Source organism: Schistocerca serialis, chromosome 12 (genome assembly GCF_023864345.2).
Source record: "Schistocerca serialis cubense isolate TAMUIC-IGC-003099 chromosome 12, iqSchSeri2.2, whole genome shotgun sequence".
NCBI classification, from domain to species: domain Eukaryota; kingdom Metazoa; phylum Arthropoda; class Insecta; order Orthoptera; family Acrididae; genus Schistocerca; species Schistocerca serialis.
Window position 1 is genome coordinate 124,335,865 of NC_064649.1, and position 12,518 is coordinate 124,348,382.

A 12,518-nucleotide genomic window follows, 5' to 3' on the forward strand; every position below is an offset into this window, starting at 1 on the left:
GGTTACTTTAACGTCTGTAGACGTCTCTCCATTGATAACAACATGCTGTGTTCTGTTTGCTAAAAACTCTTCAATCCAGCCACACAGCTGGTCTGATATTCCGTAGGCTCTTACTTTGTTTATCAGGCGACAGTGCGGAACTGTATCGAACGCCTTCCGGAAGTCAAGAAAAATAGCATCTACCTGGGAGCCTGTATCTAATATTTTCTGGGTCTCATGAACAAATAAGGCGAGTTGGGTCTCACACGATCGCTGTTTCCGGAATCCATGTTGATTCCTACATAGTAGATTCTGGGTTTCCAGAAATGACATGATACGCGAGCAAAAAACATGTTCTAAAATTCTACAAGAGAGCGACGTAAGAGATATAGGTCTATAGTTTTGCGCATCTGCTCGACGACCCTTCTTCAAGACTGGGACTATCTGTGCTCTTTTCCAATCATTTGGAACCCTCCGTTCCTTTAGACTTGCGGTACACGGCTGTTAGAAGGGGGGCAAGTTCTTTCGCGTACTCTGTGTAGAATCGAATTGGTATCCCGTCAGGTCCAGTGGACTTTCCTCTATTGAGTGATTCCAGTTGCTTTTCTATTCCTTGGACACTTATTTCGATGTCAGCCATTTTTTCGTTTGTGCGAGGATTTAGAGAAGGAACTGCAGTGCGGTCTTCCTCTGTGAAACAGCTTTGGAAAAAGGTGTTTAGTATTTCAGCTTTACGCGTGTCATCCTCTGTTTCAATGCCATCATCATCCCGTAGTGTCTGGATATGCTGTTTCGAGCCACTTACTGATTTAACGTAAGACCAGAACTTCCTAGGATTTTCTGTCAAGTCGGTACATAGAATTTCACTTTCGAATTCAATGAACGCTTCACGCATAGCCCTCCTTACGCTAACTTTGACATCGTTTAGCTTCTGTTTGTCTGAGAGGTTTTGGCTGCGTTTAAACTTGGAGTGGAGCTCTCTTTGCTTTCGCAGTAGTTTCCTAACTTTGTTGTTGTACCACGGTGGGTTTTTCCCGTCCCTCACAGTTTTACTCGGCACGTACCTGTCTAAAACGAATTTTACGATTGCCTTGAACTTTTTCCATAAACACTCAACATTGTCAGTGTCGGAACAGAAATTTTCGTTTAGATCTGTTAGGTAGTCTGAAATCTGCCTTCTATTACTCTTGCTAAACAGATAAACCTTCCTCCCTTTTTTTATATTCCTATTAACTTCCATATTCAGGGATGCTGCAACGGCCTTATGATCACTGATTCCCTGTTCTGTACATACAGAGTCGAAAAGTTCGGGTCTGTTTGTTATCAGTAGGTCCAAGATGTTATCTCCACGAGTCGGTTCTCTGTTTAATTGCTCGAGGTAATTTTCGGATAGTGCACTCAGTATAATGTCACTCGATGCTCTGTCCCTACCACCCGTCCTAAACATCTGAGTGTCCCAGTCTATATCTGGTAAATTGAAATCTCCACCTAAGACTATAACATGCTGAGAAAATTTATGTGAAATGTATTCCAAATTTTCTCTCAGTTGTTCTGCCACTAATGCTGCTGAGTCGGGAGGTCGGTAAAAGGAGCCAATTATTAACCTAGTTCGGTTGTTTAGTGTAACCTCCACCCATAATAGTTCACAGGAACTATCCACTTCTACTTCACTACAGGATAAACTACTACTAACAGCGACGAACACTCCACCACCGGTTGCATGCAATCCATCCTTTCTAAACACCGTCTGTACCTTTGTAAAAATTTCGGCAGAATTTATCTCAGGCTTAAGCCAGCTTTCTGTACCTATAACGATTTCAGCTTCGGTGCTTTCTATCAGCGCTTGAAGTTCCGGTACTTTACCAACGCAGCTTCGACAGTTGACAAATACAATACCGATTGCTGCTTGGTCCCCGCATGTCCTGACTTTGCCCCGCACCCGTTGAGGCTGTTGCCCTTTCTGTACTTGCCCAAGGCCATCTAACCTAAAAAACCGCCCAGCCCACGCCACACAACCCCTGCTACCCGTGTAGCCGCATGTTGCGTGTAGTGGACTCCTGACCTATCCAGCGGAACCCGAAACCCCACCACCCTATGGCGCAAGTCGAGGAATCTGCAGCCCACACGGTCGCAGAACCGTCTCAGCCTCTGATTCAGACCCTCCGCTCGGCTCTGTACCAAAGGTCCGCAGTCAGTCCTGTCGACGATGCTGCAGATGGTGAGCTCTGCTTTCATCCCGCTAGCGAGACTGGCAGTCTTCACCAAATCAGATAGCCGCCGGAAGCCAGAGAGGATTTCCTCCGATCCATAGCGACACACATCATTGGTGCCGACATGAGCGACCACCTGCAGATGGGTGCACCCTGTACCCTTCATGGCATCCGGAAGGACCCTTTCCACATCTGGAATGACTCCCCCCGGTATGCACACGGAGTGCACATTGGTTTTCTTCCCCTCTCTTGCTGCCATTTCCCTAAGGGGCCCCATTACGTGCCTGACGTTGGAGCTCCCAACTACCAGTAAGCCCACCCTCTGCAACTGCCCGGATCTTGCAGACTGAGGGGCAACCTCTGGAACAGGACAAGCAGCCATGTCAGGCCGAAGATCAGTATCAGCCTGAGACAGAGCCTGAAACCGGTTCGTCAGACAAACTGGAGAGGCTTTCCGTTCAGCCCTCCGGAATGTCTTTCGCCCCCTGCCACACCTTGAAACGACCTCCCACTCTACCACAGGTGAGGGATCAGCCTCAATGCGGGCAGTATCCCGGGCAACCACAGTCGTAGTCCGATCAGGGGATGCGTGGGACGAGCTGGCCGTCCCCGACAAACCCCCATCCGGACCCCCACAGTGATGCCCATTGGCAACAGCCTCAAGCTGTGAGACCGAAGCCAACACTGCCTGAAGCTGGGAGCGAAGGGATGCCAACACAGCCTGCATCCGAACACAGCAGTTGCAGTCCCTATCCGTGCTAAAAACTGTTTTGCAAAGAACGTCTGAACTAATCTACAGAGAGCGCAAACAAATCGACAAAATTTAAACGGTTATTAAAATACAAGATTGCCTAGTAAATGCAGTAATGCTGCTACTTGCGCACTGCTGACACTGCTCGGCGGCGGAAGGAGACTAAGCGAAATTACACTATTCAGGTACTAAAACGCGATGCTACACTCTCAAATACTATAATACGCCCGAAATTCATGAATTAAACAATGCAAGTACCAAAAACACGCAAAGAAATTAAGAATTAAACTATGTAACAAATGAGTGAGCTAGGAGTATACGACTTGCTGCTCAGCTGCTTATCCAACGGCGGCAGGGAGCACACTGACTGTGACCAACCGACACTGGCCGTTCAAAACAAAAACAGTAGACAAACGACTACGCGAATTTACACTATTCAGGTACTAAAACGCGATGCTACAACTCTCAAATACTATAATACGCCCGAAATTTATGAATTAAACAATGCAAGTACCAAAAACACGCAAAGAAATTAAAAATTAAACTATGTAACAAATGAGTGAACTAGGAGTATACGACTTGCCGACTTGCTGCTCAGCTGCTTATCCAACGGCGGCAGGGAGCACACTGACTGTGACCAATGGGGGGTGTCCACAATGAGGACTCTTGTCTCCATTACTGTGGAACCCAGCAGTGAACCAACTCATTCACTTTCCTACTTTGGCAAGGATACCCAAACGATTTAGTCATAGTAATGATTGGCAAATTTGTGATATTGTTGGAACAATGGCCAAGTGTGCACAAGACATTGCAGGAAAGTGGTGCAGAAATAAGGGTTTAAGGTTCAGGCCAAAGAAAACCTGATGTAGTACCATTTATAAGGAAGCAAATCCAGCACACATACTGGAATGTCAAGCTTCTCAAAGGAAATCTAGCAGTAGAGGGGCTAATGAAGTATCTAGGGGTAACCCTAGATGTGAAACTATCATGGAGCCCTCATATAAAGAATGTATGTTCCAAGGCAAAAAGTATCTTATTAGCACCAGAAAGGCCTGTGGTAAGGAATGGGGTCTAAACCCCAGGAGTACATATTGAATGAACACCACTATAATGAGACCTATAATACACTACTGGCCATTAAAATTGCTACACCACAAAGATGACGTGCTACAGACGCGAAATTTAACCGACAGGAAGAGGATGCTGTGATATGCAAATGGTTATCTTTTCAGAGCAAGGGGACTGATGAGCATAGATGTTAAGTCCTGTCGTGCTCCGAGCCATTTGAACCATTTTCAGAGCATTCACACAAGGTTGGCACCGGCACCTACAATGTGCTGACATGAGGAAAGTTTTCAACCAATTTCTCATACACAAACAGCAGTCGACTGGCGTTGCCTGGTGAAACGTTGTTGCGATGCCTCATGTAAGGAGGAGAAATGCGTACCATCATGTTTCCGACTTTGATAAAGGTTGGATTGTAGCCTATTGTGGTTTATCATATCGCGACATTGCTCCTCGCGTTGGTCAAGATCCAATGACTGTTAGCAGAATATGGAATTGGTGGGTTCAGGAGGGTAATACGGAACACCATGTTGGATCCCAACGCCTCGTATCACTAGCAGTCGAGATGACAGGCATCTTATCTGCATGAGTGTAACGGATCGTGCAGCCATATCTCGATCCCTGAGTGAACAGATGGGGACGTTTGCAAGACAACAACCATCTGCACAAACAGTTCAATGACGTTTGCAGCAGCACGGATTATCAGCTCGAAGAAAATGGCTGCGGTTACCCTTGATGCTGCATCACAGACAGGAGTGTCTGTGATGGTGTACTCAATGTCAAACCTGGGTGCACGAATGGAAAAACGTCATTTTTTTGGATGAATCCAGGTTCTGTTTACAGCATCATGATGGTCACATCCGTGTTTGCCTACATCACAGTGAACGCACCTTGGATGCGTGTTTTCGTCATCGCCATACTGGCGTATCACCCGGCGCGATGGTATGGGATGCCATTGCTTACATGGCTCGGTCACCTATTGTTCGGAATGACGGCACTTTGACCAGTGGATGTTACATTTCAGATGTGTTACTACCCGTGGCTCTACCCTTCATTCGATCCCTGCGAAACCCTACACTCCAGCAGGATAATGCACGACCGCATGTTGCAGGTCCTGTACGGGCCTTTCTGGAAACACAAAATTTTCGACTGCTGCCCTGGCCAACACATTCTCTAGATCTCTCACCAATTGAAAATGTCTGGTCAATGGTGGCCGAGTAACTGGCTCGTCACAATACGCCAGTCACTACTCTTGATGAACTGTGGTATCGTGTTGAAGCTGCATAGGCAGATGTACCTGTACACGCCATCGAAGCTCTGTTTGACTCAATGCCCAGGCGTATCAAGGCCGTTATTACGGCCAGAGGTGGTTGTTCTGGGTACTGATTTCTCAGGATCTATGCACCCAAATTGCGTGAAAATGTAATCACATGTCAGTCCTAGTATAATATAATATAATGAATATCCGTTTATCATCTGCATTTCTTCTTGGTGTAGCAATTTTAATGGCCATTAGTGCAATTTATGGGGTAATAGTATGGTAGAATAAAGTAGAACAGAAGGTTTGGAATGTGGCAAAATGCAGAGATTGGCCTGTTCAGCCATAGCAGGCAGAGTTAGCAGCACACAGAGACCATTCTTGACATATCATTACACGTTTTTGTCACTATGTAGGTAGCAGTAGGGGCACAAGGGTTAAAAACAGGAAATAATTGGATTTCTTCAGGATAGCCAGAATTTCACACCAATAGACTGATCATGGTAAATATAGGACTTATTATGGAAGTGCCGGCTGACCGTACAATAACTTCAATAAACCTTTCAGTGTAACAACTGGAAGAAGCGAACAGTCAAAGAATGAGCCACGACAACATTCAGGAGGCACAGTCTGGTTTACTGATGGGGTTGAAAACAGTTGAAGGCGCTGCGGGTTGAATGTAACGGGTACAGCCGAGACCAGAGGGAACAGTCTTTCTAGAGAGGCTGGCCACACTGCTCCAGGTGGAAATATCGGCTATCAGAGCATGTGCAGAGGAGAAAGTGCATAGGCACTACAAGGATTATAGCATCTACATTTATTCAGACATCCAAACAGCTCTGAAATTTTTATCAGCCTCTCAATGATCATTGCAGAATGCCATGAAGCCCTTGTGAGACTAGAGGAAAACAACAGGTTAAACCTGCTGTAGGTCCCTGGCCACTTAGGAATTACTGGCAGTGAACTAGCTGATAGGCTGGCAAGGACAGCGTGATAACCCCATTTATTGGACTGGAAACTATCCTAACCATCAGCCGGCCGTAGCGACCGAGCGGTTCTAGGCGCTACAGTCTGGAACCGCTCGACTGCTACGGTCGTAGGTTCGAATCCTGCCTCGGGCATGGATGTTGTGATGTCCTTCGGTTAGTTAGGTTTAAGTAGTTCTGACAAGGGAACCTCCCCATCGCACCCCCCTCAGATTTAGTTATAACTTGGCACAGTGGATAGGCCTTGATAAACTGAACACAGATCAATTGAGAAAACAGGAAGAAGTTGTGTGGAACTGTGAAAAAATAAGCAAAATATACAAACTGGTCATCAGTCTTGGCCACATAGGCAACATAAAGGAGAACGTAAGCTTAGGAGCGCCGTGGTCCCGTGGTAGAGTGAGCAGCTGCAGAAGGAGAGGTCCTTGGTTCAAGTCTTCCCACGAGCGGAAATTTGACTTTCTTTATTTTTGCATAGTTATTATCTGTCTGTTCGTTCATTGACGTCTCTGTTCACTGTAATAAGTTTAATGTCTGTGTTTTGCGACTGCATCGCAAAACCGTGCGATTAGTAGATGAAAGGACGTGCCTCTCCAATCGGAACCGAAAACATTTGATCGCAAGGTCATAGGTTAACCGATTCCTCCACAGGAAAACACATCTGATATATTCTATACGACACTGGTGACGGCATGTGCGTCATATGACAGGAATATGTTGTCGACGCACCTAACTTGTACACTTGGCGAATGGGTAAAAAGATTCTTCTACCTTGCCCGATTTAGGTTTTCTTGTGGATATGATGATCACTCCCTAAAAAGTGATGAAAACATAAGAGTTTGTCACATAAACTGAAAATAAAAAATTAAAGTTTTCACTCGATGGAAGATTTGAACCAAGGACCTTTCGTTCCGCAGCTGCTCACGTTACCACGAGACCATGGCGCTGCTGCGGTTCCAGTGTCCTTAATGTTGCCTATCTTCCCATAAACTACTCAGTTTGTATATTTTGCTTATTTTTTCACAGTTCCACACAACTTCTTCCTGTTTTCTCAATTGATCTGTGTTCAGTTTTTCAAGGCCTACCCACTGTGCCAACTTATAACTAAATCTGAGGGGGGTGCGATGGGGAGGTTCCCTTGTGAGTTGTAGGGGGCTGATGAGCTCAGAAATTAAGTCCCATAGTGCTCAGAACCATTTTGTCCTAGCCATCATTAAGGCGACCATAAAATCAAAACTGCGTTGTTGGGTTAAGACACAGCATGTAGAAATTGGACTAGGATCCCCCCCCCCCCCCAAGAAAGAAAAAAAAACTATATCAAGCTAATCATGCCCAAGCTATGTTTCAAGAGAAGTCTTGTAATCCTGAACTTGGACATAAAACAGATTAAGCTCATGGTAACGTTAATGATTGGCTACGGGAACTTTAAGGAACACCTACACATGATGGGTGCACAGGAAGAAGCTTGTAAGTGCAGACTTTGTGGTGAGGAGGATGAAAGTGTACCGTATCTAATCTTCCAATATGGAGGCCAAAAGACACAGGGAATGAAACCACACATTAAATTCAGTTTTGGTGCAGACAGCGGTGGGCCAAAAACGCAACTATTTTTGTCTCTCTGCATTAATAAAATAAAATCAGTCTTTAAAAACACGATGTCGAACATATAAGATTTAAAAAAAAAAATCATTGCTAATCGTGAAATTTTCAATCCTCGAACATTTTTTCCCGCTGACATTACCAAGGGTAACACTAAAAAACCAGAATTTCCGGGCTAATCACGGGCCTATGGTAAGCCCAGTCTGCCATTCAGGGTGGTTGGTAGAGGCGGGACACAAAGAGCTTCCTTCACATAACCCCATAAGAAATAGTCACAGGGTGTGAGCTCAGGAGATCTTGGTGGCCAGAAGCGCAGAGCCCAGTCCTCAACTCCCCTGTGACCAATCCAGCACTAAGGAAGGGAGTCATTCAAAAAGGCTTGTACACCACAGTGCCAATGGGGGAGCTCCATCCTGTTGGAAAAGGAAGTCCTGCGAATATGCCATAACTTGAGGGAACTGTCATTGTTCCAACATGTCCAGGTATGTGATTCCCATCACAGTTCTTTCCACAAAGAATAATGGTTCGTATACCTTTGTTCGGGATACAGCACAGAACACGTTGATTTTCAGTGAATCTCTTTCGTGTTGCAATGGTGCATGTGCATTTTCTAAACCCCATATGCGAACATTGTGTTTGCTGAGTTTTCCTCTAAGGTGGAATGTCACTACATCGCTAAAAATTACACATTGTAGAAATGCGTCGTCCTCCACCTTTGCTAGCACATAACCACAAAATGCAAGACGCTTCTCTTTGTCATTGGGGTTGAGAGCCTGCACGAACTGTAAACGGTAGGGCTTGTACAGTTAGTTGGGGCGTTCCAAGTTCTCGACTCGCTCTATTCGTAGACTTACTAGGACTGTGCACAAAACGTTTTTGAATCCGATGGACATCATCCTCTGACACGTGGTCGGCCTGTGCTGTTTCCTTTGCACACACTCCCAGTCTGTTTAATTTGCTTAAACCAATGGCTAATGCTTTTACGAGTTGATGGTTGAATACCGAATTTGGCACGAGACGCCCACTGCACTGCAATTTGCGACTCACTTTTCGCGTACACAAGAATGCATAAAACCTTGTGCTCCACAGTCGCCATCTCACTCACAACTGACAGTCAAACGGAATGACGGCCCTATTGCCACGCGAAATTTACCATCTGCTTTTGAAACCATTACCACCCGCCAAAAAACTTTGAAACTTCCTCTTTTAATTCGTATAAAGCTTGTTCGTTTTGGACTTGTATTTCAATACATATGAATTTTTGAAAATGGGTCCATCATTGAGACTAACCCTCTGTGTGTGTGTGTGTGTGTGTGTGTGTGTGTGTGTGTTTTATTTACAGAATAATACTCAAATGATGTTGCCATTTCACAAAATTAATGCTTGAAAACATCTGCCAGATGACAACCGTTTTCAGTGATACACTTCTGAAGCCCCTCTCGGAAGTTGGCTTTACACTCTCCAGCAGTGCTCTGTTAGTTTGGACGACTTCCACATGAACTGCTTGCTTCAGTTCTTCAAGTGTACGTATTTTATGCTCATATACACATGACTTGAGATAACTGCACAAAAAAGTAGTCGCACAAGGAAAGGTCCATGTAACGGGGAAGCCAACTAATGTCAGCAAACAGGGAAATGACGCAACCGCGAAAAACAGTCCGAATAGCTTCCACTGACAGTCTTGCAGTGTGAGCTGTGGTCCCACCCTGCTGAAACCAAACTCGCTGGGTCGGAATATGTTTCCTTCTTAGCTCAGGTAGGAAAAATTCAGTATCATCTGTCTATTACGTTCTGAGGGTACAATTACTGCTTCCCCATTATCGTCATGGAAGAAGTATGGACCAATAACATTTGTACTGGTTACAGCAGACAAAACAGTCACCTTGGGACTATGTAATGGTCTCTCATGCATTAGTTTTGGATTATCACTGGCCCAATAACGACAGTGCTGCTGTTTTACCATGCCATTCAAATGAAAATGAGTTTCATCAGTACCCCCCCCCCCTTCTAATACCTGATCCTGAATACTATCTACTTTAAAACGTCTGTCTTTTCTGCCTCATCCTGTATATTCTTTTCTTTGGTGACAGCTGTAGTTAAAAGACGTCGTTTTTCTCTAGCAGTGCTTAACTACTGAGAAATCTATTTTGCTTTAATGAGCTATGACGTACATATTCTTACACTAATACAAAGTGATTGTACAGCTATTATTCGTATATTTATGGTTTCTTTATATCTGTACATGAAATGTAGGTTGGCGCCCACGCGTTTGTTTTGTTTTCGATTAGTGTCACCGGCCAAAAATAAGTTGTCTTCGCTACAAACTTACTCAAATTACAGTAAATTCTTCTGTAATATGAAATACAATTTATAATATAGCCTGCACAAATTGCTGGCGATATATAGGCTAAATAAAGAACTTAAACCTATAAACAGGTGTATTCTACCCCTTTCTAGCTAGGTCCTATGACACTCGACAACACATGGATGACAGTGACAAACTTGAAGGTCGTGGATCAATCACAAGGTCACTCTTAATGTAATAATTTTAGTTTGATGCAACAGGTACTTTTCGCTTATATGCGATTTAAGATTGTACGGAATTCATTCGCAAGGGGTTTTGTTAGTTTTCATGTTTCTCAAAATGGCAGTCAGATACTTGAACTTGTAAATATAGCAATGCTGTTGGTACCTTGGTAGTTTCAAATGGCTGCAAGCACTATGGGACTTAACATCTGAGGTCACCAGTCCCCTAGACTTGAAACTACTTAAACCTAAGGACATCACACACATCCATGTCCGAGGCAGGATTCGAACCTGCGACTGTAGCAGCAGCGCGGTTCCGGACTGAAGCGCCTAGAACCGCTCGGCTGCAGTGGCCGGCCCTTGGTAGTTTAATTCAGTTCCAGGTATCAGAGCTTCGACATAGCTAGGAATTTCTTGGAACTAGCTATGGCAACTAAATGTGCTGAATGACAAAACTAACCACTCACAATTATCTCGGGGTTTTCACTTAACAGATAGGTCTTGAACGAGTCATTCTTACCTAACATAACGTCGTCATTATCAGTGCGAACCCCAGCAACATCATGAACAGATAACGCAGACGTCTCTACAATTTCTGGAAAGCTTGCACAGAGTGCTATACTCCATACAGCGACAGAAGAGCTCCAACAGTTGACGCAGCCCCTTGGCGCACGTTCTTCGTGCATCCACGACGGCCAGTCAGATCGTGAGCTTTCGTTAACGTTACCGTGGCAACGTCCCAGTGTTGCCGTAGTGCTGGGCGACCGCTGCTTCCAGTCAATTGCGCCACATGCTACGTTCAGGTTTGTGTGTACACGTGTGCATTCCGCTATTTCCGTGAGTTTCTTGCTGTGTGTATAAGTGTAAAAATGTGTATAAGTGGAAAATGGCTGCTTGTAGTGCAGAGAAGAGGGCTTTTGGGAAAGGAACTATGCGGAAATCCCAAGCATGCGAATTTATATACAGATTTCGGGGCTAGTGAAGCAGGGGATACAACCCGTCAGCTATGACCAATGACGTCATATATTACTCATAGATAGTACTGTCTTCACCTTCGAGCCATAGATAACAAAACAGTTCTGTGTTCCGGGTAAGCGCTATCATTGTACATTAAAGTAATTGAATGTGATTTTAAAAGAGATCACTAGATATTGCTGAAAATATTCTTCGTGTGCATTTATTAAATTAATTAGTTGTTTCTAATTCCTTCGGTATTTAATTTCATTCTCAGTGATATTGAGGCAATTTGGGCTATCAGTTTCTTATTTTAGAACAATTTTTGGTATCTCATTGTCGTTTGTAGGTATGGATTTATCTGTTCCGATGAACCTTGATGATTTACAAGAAGCTATGGGCGGAGACATGTTGGCCACAATTTGTTTTTTGCAAATGTGTGGTCTCATTGCTGAGAATGTTCGATGCCGTGAGTCCGGCGAACATATGCGCCTCACAAGTGTATCTCGTCGCCGTACTCACGACTTATTCCTATGGCGCTGCAGAGATAGGTTGTGGCGATCCATTAGAAGAGGGATGTGGTTCGAAAAATCTAACAATTGTGAAATTCAGATTCGATTCATACTGCGCATAATAAAAGCTCATGGCCAGAGGTGTGATGTGGCAAAGCACCAAGATGCACTTCTCAGCCGTTGTCGAGAAAATCGACAGTTAAAAGAAACCGTTGCGGTGAAATACTCTCTGCGTTTAGTAATTTTCCACAGCGTCGTGGCGCAGCGGTAAGCGCTCGGGTTCGTAATCCGAAGATCGCCGGATCGAATCTCGCGCCATGCAACAGTTTTTTATTATTTGTTTTTTTGTAATTCAAATATATATATATATATATATATATATATATATATATATATATATATATATATATATATACACTCCTGGAAATTGAAATAAGAACACCGTGAATTCATTGTCCCAGGAAGGGGAAACTTTATTGACACATTCCTGGGGTCAGATACATAACATGATCACACTGACAGAATCACAGGCACATAGACACAGGCAACAGAGCATGCACAATGTCGGCACTAGTACAGTGTATATCCACCTTTCGCAGCAATGCAGGCTGCTATTCTCCCATGGAGACGATCGTAGAGATGCTGGATGTAGTCCTGTGGAACGGCTTGCCATGCCAT